A 16,291-nucleotide genomic window follows, 5' to 3' on the forward strand; every position below is an offset into this window, starting at 1 on the left:
TTGGTTTATTATCTGTTATCATGCAATAACCTGTGTAAATCTATCTGTCTGTCTAGCTATTTATCTATTCTCTTCATTCTGCCCTCTCCTCCTACTCCTCCTCCTCCTCCTTGTTTCATCTTTTCTTTTTATCTCCATCTCTCCCTCTATCTTCTCTTATTGTTTCCTCCTCCTCCTCCTCGTTTCATTTTTTCTTTTTATCTCCATCTCTCCCTCTATCTTCTCTTATTGTTTCCTCCTCCTCCTCCTCCTCCTCGTTTCATTTTTTCTTTTTATCTCCATCTATCCCTCTATCTTCTCTTATTGTTTCCTCCTCCTCCCTCCTCGTTTCATCTTTTCTTTTCTCTCCTCTATCTTCTCTTATTGTTTCCTCCTCACTCTCATCTTGTTTTCTTCTTCTCTATTTTCCTCTTTTCTTCCTCCTCCAATCCTCCTCTTCCTCCTCCTTCTCCTAGCTCATACATGTCTTTTGTTCAATATATACTTTCTCCTTCTATCTGGGTATATGCTAATTGTACCACTACTACTACTACTGAAATGCCTGAATTTTTCTCTTTACTATACTCCCACACGACCACTGCGTGTAACGAAACACACGAGAAATTAATCCAGACAAGGGAAGTTTTGCCGGCGCCGGGGATCGAACCCGCGACCAGCGTAACGGGAGAGCCGCTCCTTTACCAGTCGGCCAAAGAGGTAACCCCCTGGCTAAGTGGGTTATGGGAGGCTCGCCCATCAGGCAAGTCGTGTCACTACACTACTACTACTACTACTAATGATAATAACAATATTAATAATAATAATGGATATGAAACATTGCTTGACTGTTTTGCACGTTCTATTTTGCTTTATTTAATTGGACAGCAGATAAAGACATGGTAAATACAACCAGGTAAACACACACACACACACACACACACACACACACAGATTGAAGGAGATGGACTTGACGACACTGGAACAAAGAAGGGAGAGAGGAGATCTGATCACGCTGTATAAGTTGGTAAATAAGTTTGATGAGGTGGATAGAGATGATCTCTTCTCAACTGTGAGGACACAGGGGCTGAGAGGACATGGAAAGAAACTTAATAAAGGAACCTGTTTGTGACTTGAAAAAGTAGGTTATAGTTTTCCACACAGAAGTGTTAACACATGGAACAGCTTGCAGGAAGAGGTGGTGGAGGCGAGCAGTGTCCACCAAATGAAGGAAAGGCTGGATGAATGTATTTATGGAGACGGGACTATTAGAGCTTAGCTCGGGCCACCTAGACTACAAATAGCTAACACACACACACACACACACACACACACACACTTGTGAAAGCAGTGTAGCGGTACAGCGGTACAGTACCTATGATTTTTTTATATATATATATATAGCCACGGACGCTAAATATATAGCTGCACCTTCCACCACCACACAACACCCAGCCGCACGTGCCCCAATAATGAGATTCCCTTGTAGTTATGACAGAAATCGTTATTCTGTTTTGGTAATGGTGGAGAGGGAGGAAGGGAGACCCGAGCCCCAGACCAAGGCCGAGTAGTGCCTGGCGGGGCGTGTTGACGTGTGTGTGTGTGTGTTGGTGAGCAGCGTTCATTGCAAGGTGTGTTCCTCCATATTTACCGCATAAAATGAAGACAAAGATTCTTGTGTTGCCCTGTAATGTGTTGTTCTATGGCTGTGTTGTTGTCAGTGCTAAGAGGCTGGGGGAGGGAGAGGCTTAGTGAAGCAGACTATGGTGATGCCAAGGTTATTTACTTTGTTGAATCTCGTCGACTACGGACACAGCTGAGGTGGACCTCCGCTGCTTCCCACTGGCTCCTCTCCTCTTGCTGAAGGTTTGTAGAAAAGATATATGAAGAGATAGTGATGTTTCATAAAGTAGATTATGAGATACTGGCACGGACCTAAAACGAATCTTTACAAAGACGATTTCCGTTGCCACTTGGATAACCTGGCGCTGGTGGCTGGTCAGGTACTGTTGACAGCCACTTGTCCAGGTGGTACTTGAAGGTGTCGGGTGCTACTGCAGTCAGGTTCCTTATGCTGGGAGGCACTGCATTGAATAGGCGTGCTCCAGTGTGGGTGAAGCTGTTGTGCACGATGGTTTTCACTCTTGAGGACTCTCTTGCCTCGCATTCATCTTCTGCCTCTCCGACTCAGGTTGCCTCTGGGGATGATTTGAGAATGTCTATTCGGGAGGAAATAGTAGAGATGGACGAGAGAAGAAAAGGAAAGAATCAGTCATATTCAGGGGTGTAAAGGTCGAGTCTAATGAAGATGCAAGGACTAGCATTGCAAACATCACTCGCTATCTTCTGAATACCACTCCATCTATGTCTGATTTATTTTGTATTGATAGAATCAAGGGTCTTTACAGAGTTAAAATTGCCGATGATGACTCGCGTAGGAAGCTAGTGATGGAAGCAAAAAATCTTAGAAACAACCACGAGTTCAATGGCATTTATGTTAATAGGGATTTAACATTCAAACAAAGAAAAGAACTGTATGAGAGGCGACAAAGGAACAGGCTAGCTGGTGCCTCAGCTCAGCCTGTAGCCCAGCCTGCCAGTTCTGATTCTCTTGGCTCAACTGCCCCCCTACTACCCAACTAAATGTTAGTTTGTGTAATGTAAATAGTCTTATCAATAAGGTTGCATTTGTTAAGCACTTCTTATTTTCAAATAATGCACATGTATTAGGGGTTACTGAGACTTTAATTAGTACTATTCCAGATGCTGCAGTTTCAATTACTAATTATAACTTATTCAGAAATGACGTTTCTGGTTCAGTTCATAAACATGGAGTTGGCATTTATGTACATAATTCTTACAGATGTCTCAACATGAACATCAAAATACCTAACGTCTGCTCAGTCTTTCTTCCAGATTACAAAATATTTATTGTAGTTGTTTATAGACCTCCTCTTACTCTTCAAGACAATAATAAACTCATAGATTTTCTAACAGATTTTTGTACTAACAGGGAAGTAATAGTGATTGGTGATTTTAACCTTCCTTCTATCTCTTGGTTACTAGGCGGTGTAAATAATGTAACTGCTAATACTGATAAACTTTTTCTAGACTGTTTCACCTCATTAGGCCTCACTCAGTGGATTGATGAGCCAACAAACATCAGGGCAGGCAATACTTTAGATCTATTTCTCACTACTGAAACTGATCGAGTAGTCTCCTCTAATGTATTTCCATTTCCCAACTGTGATCACTGTGTTATACTTTGTGGCTATATTTTCCAGTACAAACCTGTGAAGTCAAATGTCAGCGCTGCATCCCCTTTCTGGCCTAAAGCCAATTTTAAGCAAATTAATCAATTCTTGTCCACTGTAGACTGGGACTTTGAATTCCAGAATATGAACTCTAATGATTCATACAATAAATTTTGTCCTATATAAACTATCTTGGAAGAACATGTGCTCCACAAAAAACTCTTCGCTCCTCATCAAGTGCCCCTTACAAACCATGGGAATACAAACCTCCTAGAGCTCTTATAAACATCCGAAAGAATAGTTGGAACCATTACAAACAGATGAGAGCAGTACATGCTAGAAACTCTGTACTTGCTTTTGAAGCTTTGCAAACATTTCTGGATGTAAATTACCAGTACAGGAACTATTCCACTCAGAAACAGATTTCTTATGAGGAGGACATCCTTAATAATTACTCAGTTAAGCCCAAATTATTTCACTTGTACATACGCGGGAAAAAAGTAGGCTGTCCTTCCGTTGGTCCTCTCGGTGATGCAGAAAACTTAGTATCCGACCCTAAAGAGATGGCTCAGCTCTTAGGTGGTGCTTTTCCTCAGTGTTTACCATACCCTCTGGTCTTCCACAGTCACCACACCAAGTACATGATGGCTCCTTTCACCAGATACACTTCACAGTTCATGATGTTGCTAGGGAACTCGGTGCTATTAACCCTTCCACTGCAATGGGACCTGACTCTGTTCATCCAGTATTACTAAAACATTGCTCCACTAATTTAGCATATCCTCTGTTTAAAATATTCGTTTCATCTATAAATTCGGGGGAGATTCCTGAAATTTGGAAAAATCTTCAGTAGTACCTATTTTCAAGAAAGGTAAACGAAGTGATCCTCTTAACTATCGCCCAGTAAGCCTCACTTCTGTTAGCTGTAAAATTTTAGAGAGAATAATTGTTGCTGCACTGCATAATTATTTGGAAGCCAATTCAATACTGAATGTCAACCAGTTTGGTTTTCGCTCTGGCAAGTCTGTGGAGGATCAGCTCTTACTTACGTATGATGCAGTCTCTGAGTGGATGGACACGGGCAATATGGTTGATCTTATTCTCTTTGATTTTTCAAAAGCCTTCGACACTGTTAATCACCAGATTCTATTTACTAAACTTAATTCAGTGGGCATTAATGGTGTTATTCTATCTTGGATCAAGACATTTCTATCCCATAGGACTATGGAAGTTGTAGTGGGCGGACAGATCAGTTCTTCATTTCCAGTAATTAGCGGTGTGCCACAGGGTTCTGTGTTAGGTCCTACTCTTTTCCTTATTTACATAAATCACATCTCCAATACTTTAGTATCAAACATAAAATTATTTGCTGATGATCTTAAACTTTATCTTCTGATAAAGCCTCAGAGCCTTAATACAGTGCTGGAGGGCATTAGTATTGTCCAAAGAGATATTGATTCTTTAATTAAAGTTGCAGAATCGTGGGACTTAAAGATTAATACTGACAAAACTAAACTCATGAGCTTTGGCACCGACCTCCGTCAGTCTTATGATTTAGGCCGTATTCATTTTATACTGTTAAAGGCAATCCCCTAAGTTTCAGTTTTGCTGCAGTAGATCTTGGCATAACCACTGATCCGTCATTAAGATTCCATCACCATATCCAATCTGTAGTGTCAAAGGCTGCTGGTTTGTCATATTCCTTTCTTCAGTCAACCTTGTGTCGCTCACCTTCCTTTATGGTTAAACTATTCATTACACATGTACGTCCACTTCTTGAATTTGCATCCCCAGTATGGAACACAGGTTATATTACTGACTTATCTCTTCTAGAATCAGTTCAGTGTCGATGGACTAAGCTTATCACAGGTTGTGAGACTATGTCTTATGATCAGCGACTTAAAACTTTAGATCTTTACTCTGTGAAAGGAAGACTATTGCGGGCAGATATTATTAAATGTTGGAAGATCTTCAATGGTATGTCAGCTATATCACCTACAGATCTATTCACCATGGCACCAACAAGGGATATTACTAGAGGGCACAAGTTCAAAATTTTGTTCCTCACAGCACTTGGTGAAGCCAGACATAGATTTTTCTCAGTTCGTGTGGTGAGGCTGTGGAACTCACTCCCCCCAGAGGTAGCAGAGTCAACCAACCTAAACTCTTTCAAGAAGGGACTTGCTGAGTTCCTGGGAGACACTTTATTTCATTACTGAGCTCAATCTACTTATTACCATTCTAAACAGGCTTTTAGCACACTTTCCAGTCTTATCTTTCTTTGTCTTGGATTTCTGTTGTTCTCTAATACACAAGACTGGCGTGCTAGCCACTGTGGGGTTCCCTCCAAGGGAGCCCAACCAGGTAAGAACCAGGTAAGTCTCCACGGCTGTGTGATACTGTTCGGGCAGGCAGGGAGGGGGCGGCCTGGTTCTCAGCGTTACCTTGGAGACTGGCTATTACCTTCTTTCTTCTTCTCCTCCTCTCCTTCGTGCCTGTGTCAATGGCTTATTCTGTCTTTATCACGTGTTAGTCTCCACGGGTGTGTGATACTGTCATTGTTGGCAGGCCGGGGAGGGAGGGAGGCTTGTTCTCAGCACTGCCTTGGGGACTGTTTACCTTTTACCTTCTTCTTTCTTCTCCTTCTCCTATTTGGCAAGGCTTTCCTAGGAGTTGTGGGCATATCCAGGCTTGACCCTGGTGGTGGTGTGACCCTTCTGCACCGTAAACCTGAAGAAACACTCATTAGAGCACGCCTGACCCCCCTTTGACCTTTAGAAACAGCTGATGTGAGAACCAAAAGTGTCTTATGATACCGACCTCACCTTCAATCCAAGGTCTCACAAATAGACAAAAGAGGCTCAATTCTAATTTCTTACACAAGGCCACAGATGGGTGGGGGTGTTTGTCTAGTATTACACCTGGAGCCCCCAAGGCCCAGTCTGGTCGGCAGTGTCAGACGTCTCCACCCCTCAACTCTTCCCAAAGGCCAAAAAGGAGATAAATCAGATTCTAATGAGTGTTATTGTAGGTTCATGGAACAGAGGAAGGGTCACACCACCACCAGGGTCATGAAGCTACCCTTGAAAACTCCCACAACCCCTATGAAAGCCTTGTCAAATGTGTGCACTTGGACGATGAAGTACTTAAGAACATGACCACTGTCTTTAGGGTGTTTCACGGGGGTGGTGCAAGGGCTACAGATGGGGTGTTTGTCTAGTATTACACCCGGTGCCCCCATGGCCAGGCCTAACAGTACTTGCTATGATTTTGTTATGGGTCACTCAAAATAGGTGAATACTCTGAGCCTTGCCGTGCCTTCTCAACACTGGCCTGTGACGTCTGGTGTGTGTAATTCCCTGCCAGATTAATATTTAGGAAGTTATTGGGACTGTGTAGATTACCTTTGGTCACTCCGCTGCCAGTGATAACAGTGGTGAAGCATATTTCATATTTATCCTAAACAAATAACCTTAACAAATCTAACCTGATCAAACCCAACTATGGATAATGTTGAAGTGAGGGCAGCCACCTCTAGCAAAGTTAATACAACATGGATTCTTTTGTCATCCCTGAATGCAGTACAATAACAAATGACCTCCGGAAAATAGAAAGGGGGTGACGCCCCCCGCTAGGTAGGTTATGTAAGGTTGAATTAGGTTAGGTTGGTTTGAACTAGTTGGGCAAGCGGTGTCGGCTGACGGAAATACCCAGCGTGGGATTTAATGATTTTATTTAGTGATTTCTGGAGAAAAAAAACAATGAAGAGAATTGTATTTTGTTCAGAAACAAGCAGTCGGTGTCTCAACATTATTAGGCTGCCCTCTCCTCAATAGTCCCCCTGACTGTTTCTGTCCTAACTTGCTTCACCCCCTGCCCAAAATGCAGTGTGTCAGGCTGTGTTCATTAACTTCTAACATAACTATTGAATTTTCTTTAATTTTCCAAAAGTTATTATTTGCTGCCCTGGTCTTGGTCCTGGTTCGGGAGGTAGTTGTCCCTTTCGGATCCAACTACAGCCTTTGTAACGGCCTACTCCCTCGGGGCCAACACCCTGAAAATCCAAAAATAAAATGTAACCGTCTGAAAGAGCCCGTAGAGGCACAGATGGGGACATCTACAGGAGTCCACCCTATCCGGTGCACTCTGCAAAGGCTCTCTCTAGGAATTCCTTAGCCCCTTCTATTGTTCTTCTGGTCATTGTCTGCAGCGTACTCAGACCTAGCAAGAATTCTATCACCCTTTCTACATCCCCCTCTAGCATCCTATTCCATACTTCTGTTCCTAATTCCTGTGTTATTATTTCTACCAAACTCTGCCTAACCCTATCATACCTAGGACACTCTAGTAGCATATGTTCCACTGTCTCGTCAACCCCCCCTTCACACATACGGCATACCTTGCTTCCCCCATTTGCCCACCTATATGTCCTATTATTCACCTCTAAGGATTTAGTCCTGGCCTTGAAGAGCAACACACACCCCGGCTACCATCGTAGAAGGCCTCACACTTGGGTTTGGCCTTCAACTTGTACCATTCTAGAGAACTCTTTGCCCCCACCCTTTGGCTCCAGTCTATCTTGCCCCTCTCCTGAACTCTGTCATTCACTGTACGCTTCACTTCCTTCACCTCCCCCCCTAGCGTCATCTCCGAGAGTGTGAAGCCCTCCAGCCCACATCTCTTGTCCCAGCGTATGCTAGACTTGTTCCACTTCGTCCCCTGTCCCGCCCACTCATATACCTTGCGCGCCCATCTATTCTCACTCATCTTTCTTAGCCTGACTTTGTACCCTAAAACTGCTTTACCTATTCTTTCCTCAAAGGTGCTCCAGCCTACTTCCCCTCGCACTGCATCTACCGCCGCATACCTGTTGGCACCCAGAGCCAGCCTGCCTACTCTGTTCTGTACTACCTCCAGCTTATCTAGCTCCTTGACTGTCCACCTCATGCATTCTAGGCCACACATGAGGCCTGGTACTGCCATGCCCTTCCATATCCCCCTAACTACCTCATACCTGTTAGCTCTACATCTAGCCACACTTCCTAGCCTTCCTACCCACTGATTTGCCCTAGAAATTCTATTCTGTTTGGTCCTATCTGTTCCATTCTCGTCAACTATGATCCCTAGGTACTTGTATGAACTTGTACGGCCTGTGTTCATCCCTCCTAGCGCCCAGGTCCTTCCCTCGTCCGTAGCCTCAGCATTTACTACTACTACCTGACTCTTCTCACTACTAAACTTCATATCAAAGTCCCTCCCATACTGTGCTACTACATCCAACATTTGTTGTAACTCTTCACTATCCTCACTCATGAGCACAATGTCATCTGCATGCATGAGACATCCTAGCCGTTCACTCCCCACCCTTATCCCATACCCCGATGCCCTCAACCACTCTGCCAGCTCCTCTGTGTACAGCCCAAACAGTAGCGGGGACAGCACACACCCTTGCCTAACCCCTCTATGACTGTTGACCCACCCTGTCTCTATATCCCCTAGGTTGTATACTGCCCGTGTGTTCTCATACATACTCTATTATCCCTACTACCCTCTCACTCACTCCTATTCTAGTCAACAATCGACTTAACAAACCCCTATTTACCCTATCATACGCTTTTTCTATGTCAAGGAAAGCAAGGTATACCTTCCCCCCCGTTCCTTTCATTCTTTCAATCACTGTGTTAACTACAAACATGTTGTCCTCCCCCTTCTGTCCTTACCAAAACCATTCTGTTCCTCCCCCATTACCCTGTTTCTTTCACAGCATTTACTCATCCTATCACTAAGTAGACCACTGAAAATCTTTCCTATTGTGTCAGTGACAGCTGTGGGCCTGTAGTTTTTTAACTCTTTCCTACTCTTGTGCCCCTTTGTGTAGCAGAGTCACCCAACCTTCGTTCCACTTCCCCGGTACTTTTCCCTCTAACCAACTCTTTCTAAACAGCCTATACAGCCCTCTAGTACCCCTGGCCCTCCTCCTTTATAGAATTCATTAGGAATCCCATCCCTCCCTGTTGCTTTCCTAGCCTTGAGGGTCTTTACATATTCCCTGATCTCTTCCCTACTGAAGCAATCCCCCATATCCTCAAATATTTTCCTGCTAGATTCCAAGTGCACCTCCCCTAACTCTACAGGCTCACTCACCCCGCTATCTCCTCCCAGAAGTTTTTGATTTACCTTTTTATTTCTTCTTCCCTTTCACTACTCTGTTTCCCGCTACTATTTCTTCTACGTTGGGCTGTTACCTATTTTCCTCCCCCCTCAGGAAGGCATACCAGTCTCTTCCCCCCTCCTCTCCCTTCTCCCTGAGTTCCTCTACTGTCTCCCTCTCAGTCTCTGCCCTCGCCTTCCTAATGAGTCGCTTTACCTCCCTTTGCTATACTGCTGCCTCGTGTTTTCATCTTCTACTCTACCTGCATCACCGTTTATTTCCTTCCTCAATCTCCTGGTTCTCTTATTCAGCTCCTTTCTCTCTTTCCTTGCCTTTTCAACGTCTTCGTTCCACCACCTCTTTCCCTGTTTCCTACCTCTTCCTATCTCTAGTATTCCTAACCTCCTCTTGGCTGTCTCATTTACTGTCCTCCACATCCTGTCTTTCGCTTCATCCACACTACCATCCGCTCCCCATTCTACACCTGTTAGGTCTCTTCTGAAGGCCTCCCAGTCACCCCCTCTCATGTTCCAGCGGCAATCTTTATTCCTGTTTCCCCCTCCTCCCTCTGGCCCTGGCTAACACAATTTAAGACCATCATATTGTGGTCACTTACTATATCTATGAGCCCCTCCTCGTCTATCCACATATCCCTAACCATCCTAGCCTTCTCGTTTACAAGGATATAATCTATAGCTGACTCCCTTCCCCTTTCTGCCCAGGCTACCCTTCCCTCCGCTATGGTTAAATTTAATATTTCTGAGTCATGCTCCTCCACAAACTCTAATAACAAAGTCCCATTTCTGTTTATCTCCTCTCCTAGGATACCAATATGTCCATTCATGTCTCCCATGGCAATTACTTGCTCCTGTCTATCTTCTGCTATTACCCTCCCTACCCTCTCATACTTCCTTTCCTTCTCTACCCTTGCACCCGTCCCTTCCACTGTCATGTAGCACACTACTATGATTAGGTGCTCCAACCTACCCTTGTCCCTGTACCCTGTTCTCACTGCTAGAATATCCTCGCTGGTACCCACATCTAGTTCCTCAAAAGTTAAGCCCGAGTCCCGTTTTATAAATAAACCTACTCCCCCACCTTTCCTTGGGTTTGTACTCCTTCCCTTGGCTATAAAATTGTAGTCCCCTGACCTGACTTCTAGTCTTTCCCTCAGCTGGGTCTCGGTAACCCCCACCACATGGAAGTCCCACTCCCTCAATTCCTTAGCCATGTCTTCTAACCTCCCTACTCCCCGTCCCCTAACATTTAGGCATCCCAGACGCCTCCCATGCTCCCTTGCCTCCCTCCCCTTCTGTCCCTGCCCTACACCGCTATGGTTTTTGTTCCCCCTAGGAACTGCACTCAGAGATCTAAAGGCAACAGTGTCAGTATTAAATTCTCTCAAAATAATTGCCATAAATGAAATATTATTCAAAATTGTGGTAATATTCCATGAGTTGAGCCGTCTCGCTGCAAGGGACACCTCTTTGCAGTGTGAAGCAGCTGCCTCGTGCACACTCAACACACGGCCGCGCTTCTCTCTGTTGGAAGTCACTTGTTCGTTATATATTAGTACTGTGAAATGTGGTCTGAGGGGCATGTGTCGAGCACAGGCCAGGCTATGTTAGGTTAGTTGTAGTTGGATTCGGTCAGGTTAGATTGCTTGATTGTCCATGATAAATAAATAAATAAATATTGTCTGGGAGCATATATTGAGATATTTATTTCCTCTTATTGAATTTTGGCAACAGAGCACAGGCCAGGCTATGTTAGGTTAGGTTTACTTGGATTTGGTCATTTTAGATTGCTTGATTGTCCATGATAAATAAATAAATATTGTCTGGGAGCATATATTGAGGTATTTATTTCCTCTTATTGAATTTTGGCAACAGAGCACAGGCCAGGCTATGTTAGGTTAGGTTTACTTGGATTTGGTCATTTTAGATTGCTTGATTGTCCATGATAAATAAATAAATATTGTCTGGGAGCATATATTGAGGTATTTATTTCCTCTTATTGAATTTTGGCATCAGAGCACAGGCCAGGCTATGTTAGGATTCGTCAGTTTAGATTGTTTATTGTCCAAAGAAATAAATATTGTCTGGGGGATATATTGAGGTATATATTTCCTCTTATTGAATTTTGGCAGCAGAGCACAGACCAGGCTATGTTTGGTTAGTTTAACTGTTTATGATAAAGAAATAAATATTATCTTGGGGGGGATATGCTGTATTGAGGCATGGGCCAGGTTTAGGTTAGGTAGAGCCAGCTTAGGTTAGGTTAGTTTAATTGTTTATGATAAAGAAAGAAATATTATCTTGCATGGGATATACTGTATCGAGGTCAGTTATGTTAGGTTAGGTTAAGTCAGGTTAGATTAATTAGTTGTTCATGATTAATACATTGCTAGCTTGTCGCTGCATTGTTTGTTGTTGTCTCAGGTGGACGTCGGCCCGGTGGGTGTACTTCTGTAATTTTACTAATTATTATAAGGTAATGATTGATTGATTGATAGTTTATTGTTTCAGGGAAACAACAAAGGAGAAGGGAGGAACATGCCATCCCAACCCCCAGGCAGTACAGAGTGTGATTATACAACTAGTAATACATGTGGAGGCAGTACCAAGAAACGATAAAGACACAATGGCAGGAATGAATGCACAACAAGGGAGGGGGGCGGTACCTGCCGGCCTCCCCCTGGGCAATGATGATGTGTTGTCTGTGGCAGTGTTCACCCACGAGGCGCCCCAGCTGGTGATGCTGTGCCGGGTGTGTTGTTCCCTGAGCAGTAATTATGCTGTGCTCCAGGTTAGCTGAGCCTATAGAATGTACTCTAATGCTTTATTGCTTGTTTTTGTTACCAAGGTATGTTTAGCTGATGTACTGTAACATTTTGGGGCTGTTTTATTATCAAGGTATATTTAGATGAGGTTATAGAATGTACTCAATACTTTATGGGTTGTTTTTTATCAAGGTATATTTAGGCGTTGTATATACTGTTTTATTATCAATGTATATTTTTTTGATGTTTTTATCAAGGTTTACTTAGTGAGGTTATAGAATGTACAGTAATCTTTTATGGGGCTTTTTTTTATCAAGGTGTATTTTTGGGCCTGTTTTTTATCAAGGTTTACTTAGTGAGGTTATAGAATGTACAGTAATCTTTTATGGGGCTTTTTTTATCAAGGTTTACTTAGTGAGGTTATAGAATGTACAGTAATCTTTTATGGGGCTTTTTTTATCAAGGTTTACTTAGTGAGGTTATAGAATGTACAGTAATCTTTTATGGGGCTTTTTTTTATCAAGGTTTACTTAGTGAGGTTATAGAATGTACAGTAATCTTTTATGGGGCTTTTTTTATCAAGGTTTACTTAGTGAGGTTATAGAATGTACAGTAATCTTTTATGGGGCTTTTTTTATCAAGGTTTACTTAGTGAGGTTATAGAATGTACAGTAATCTTTTATGGGGCTGTTTTTATCAAGGTTTACTTAGTGAGGTTATAGAATGTACAGTAATCTTTTATGGGGCTTTTTTTATCAAGGTTTACTTAGTGAGGTTATAGAATGTACAGTAATCTTTTATGGGGCTTTTTTTATCAAGGTTTACTTAGTGAGGTTATAGAATGTACAGTAATCTTTTATGGGGCTTTTTTTTATCAAGGTGTATTTTTGGGCCTGTTTTTTATCAAGGTTTACTTAGTGAGGTTATAGAATGTACAGTAATCTTTTATGGGGCTTTTTTTATCAAGGTTTACTTAGTGAGGTTATAGAATGTACAGTAATCTTTTATGGGGCTGTTTTTATCAAGGTGTTTTGTTGGGCCTGTTTTTTATCAAGGTTTACTTAGTGAGGTTATAGAATGTACAGTAATCTTTTATGGGGCTGTTTTTATCAAGGTGTTTTGTTGGGCCTGTTTTTATCAAGGTTGACTTAGGTGATCATAAAATGTACAGTATTTTTTTATGGGGCTGTTTTTTTTATCAAGGTATATTTAAGTGAGGTTATAGAATGTACTATTTTCTTGGGGGGGGCTTTTTTATCAAGAATATTTAGGTTGTTATTAAATATACTCTAATATTCAAGGGGCAGTTTTTTATCAAGAATATTTAGGATGTTATGAAATATACTCTAATATTCAAGGGGCAGTTTTTTACCAAGGTTTATTTAGGTCTGGCTAGATTAGTTAGTATTTATTTTATTTTAGGTTGTTAGGTAAGTTAAGGTTATTTATTTATTTATTTATATTTTTTCTGTGGTCTCCAGCACTGGCGGCAGTGCTTCCAGATGGTCATCCTCAGAGCACCACATTCATCAGAGTCGGCCCCAAAACCTTCATGGGCACTCCAGTAATGAGGTCCAATCAAACCACCATCCAGGCCCCTCAAGAAAGCCTACTGCCGCTATAGGCTGACACATAAAAAAAAAAAAATAAATAAATAAATAAAATGAATAATAATAGTAATGATAACTGTTAGGTAATGTGCCGTGGGTTATGGTTAAACTGAGATTGGAGTGGCTGCACCTTGCAGGGACTTGGTACCTTATTGTATTTGTTTATTTATTGTCTCCATATCCATATTTGTCCAGGTTTCTTAAGTTTCCACAAACTCTTTGCCTCCATTACCTTTTCTCTTAAGTCATTCCCAGTGTTTATGTTTCTCCTTGGAAAGCTGTAGTCCTTAGTATCATGACGACATGTTCCCTTCCTCATGTTTTCCTGTGACCTCCTAGCTCTGCCTTCCCTTCCCTTGTCAGTAATAGGTCTTTATCACCTGACTCCTGCAAGTCACTCACTGGTTCACATCCTGCAGTCAAACCTTCTCTCTCCCCTTTTATAGAAGTGAATGTATTGATATTTTATGTGAGTGTAAGGAAGTGACCCTTTGTGTTTTGTGCAGGCATTACCCGGTGGGTGTGCTGCTTGACCTCCCCTGACCCGGAACCTCATGGCACACTTCCCAGAACAGGACCTCATCCACTAACCCTCAAGGTAGGCTAGAGTTCCTTGACAGAGAGAGTACATAGGTGGCCCTGTGTATGAGGCTGCTGGGCGCCACATCACTCGTGAGTGCCCTTACGTAGCCACATAGAAATTAGAAAATACACCCTGCTGCCGTTCACTAAGTTAGAAAAATACAATGTGAGCACAGTGGAATTTGAGAAAAACAACACTTTATTGACCTCAAGAGAGAAGTGTGCACACACCAAGCCTGAGGGGAGGGAGAGACTGGCTAAAAACCTTCCAAGTTGAGGGAACTCACAACACATCTCATTAACTTACTAGTGTTCTGCATTGCCTCCTCTTCTTGCCGCTGCAGGATGTTTCTCTTAACCCGTCCGCTGCGATTGTCACGGATTTTACCTTCACTGTTAGCCTGGTAACACACCCAGGTCTTTCTCTGGCTCTGTGGTGGATAGTGGAGTGTTTCCCATGTGGTATTGGTATGCTGGATATCCCCTCCCAAGGTGCAGGACTTTACATTTTTCTTCATTGAATTGTAGCAGCCACTTTTTGCTCCATTTCTGTATCTTGGTGAGGTCTTCTGGTAGGAAATCCCCAGTCAAGGGGTTAATGTGCAAAGTGGCAGGTGCCTGTCTGCCTTGGCTTCCTTGGTCTGTGTCCATGCAAGTGTAGACTGAGACTGCTTCTTCCAGCTGCCTCACCACCTCATTGGGAAGCGTTGTTGGCTGTGATCAACACCTTCTGGCACTCCACATTTTTAGACCCTTCTTTTCTTGTATTAAATCAACTCTTTTTATCACTCATTAATTACTCAATAAATGATCTCACCGTCTCGTATCCTTGGTAGCGTGATCCGGCTTAAGTTGTTATTGGAGACTAGTGTTCGGGGATAGACAAGGGAAAATATAATTTACATTTATTTAAGATTAAATGAAAATAATTGCCTTACGCAATATTCTATGCTCAGACGATCATAACACTGGCATATTCAGCAATGGATACAACATATGACAAACGACATGTCTTAAAAATAATACTACAATATGTGCTCAATTGTTGCCAATAATAATAACACTCGTCGTTCCACAAGCAGTGGTTTGTATCTCTCTGCTTACGTCACAATCATTATGTACTCTCTTCACAAAATCCTAATAACATATTCCTATAGTATAATCTACTACAATTCATGGAAACACCCAATTATACCACACGCTGTGGTTTCCATTTCTGCTTAACATCGCAAACAAATAATCACTATCCTGTACCACTCACATTCCTACTACACATTTCCTCACAATATAATCTCCAGGACAATACAGTCGGTTTCCCTTAGATTCTCGAATTTCTACTCACGATTAAGATCACAACAGCCATTCTCGGCTGCGTGAGTAGCAGGTCTGCTTGAGGCAAGAACCAAGCTCGGTCTACCTATATCACTGATTTCTAGGCCACATTTTTCTTTGCTTGAGGCGGACTTACATCCTTGACACGCCCTTAATTTTCTACATAACCAATGGCCAATACTTCCTGTCACACCCATCTGCTCGCTCATTATGTTGTATTGTTTTACTTCTCCTGCTATTCGTGAGTCAGTCTTAAGACACTCCCTCAGTGATTTTTCTGTTAAATTATTGGCTCATAACATGTCGCCACAACTGACGTCACAGGTCAGAGTCTTTTTCAATGGTTGTTCACACTTTCTGACCACGCCCACTGGGCATCTGTTTTCTGTACCTGAGTCTGGGTATCTGTTTTCCTTTACCCTCGTTGTTTCCCCTCTTTGGTACTTGAGATGCTTACACTGTTATATATGTCACTTTTTTTGTTAGTGTTTGTCCTGTCAGATGTCTACACAGTTGTATACCTGCCTTTCCTCTCTGGGTATCTGTTTTCCTTTACCCTCGTTGTTTCCCCTCTTTTGTACTTGAGATGTTTACACTTATATAT

General features: G+C 42.5%; 1 long non-coding RNA gene across 1 annotated transcript; it reads left to right on the forward strand.

Annotated features, from left to right (window-relative positions):
• The first annotated feature begins 1,516 nt into the window (after positions 1-1,516).
• Positions 1,517-14,256, forward strand: LOC126994264 (uncharacterized). The gene is made up of 3 exons (XR_007748925.1): positions 1,517-1,842; positions 11,910-12,189; positions 13,645-14,256. It is a non-coding gene; the product is annotated as an uncharacterized LOC126994264 (long non-coding RNA).
• Positions 14,257-16,291: the final 2,035 nt, after the last annotated feature.

This window comes from Eriocheir sinensis, unplaced genomic scaffold (genome assembly GCF_024679095.1).
Source record: "Eriocheir sinensis breed Jianghai 21 unplaced genomic scaffold, ASM2467909v1 Scaffold762, whole genome shotgun sequence".
Classification (NCBI taxonomy): Eukaryota; Metazoa; Arthropoda; class Malacostraca; order Decapoda; family Varunidae; genus Eriocheir; species Eriocheir sinensis.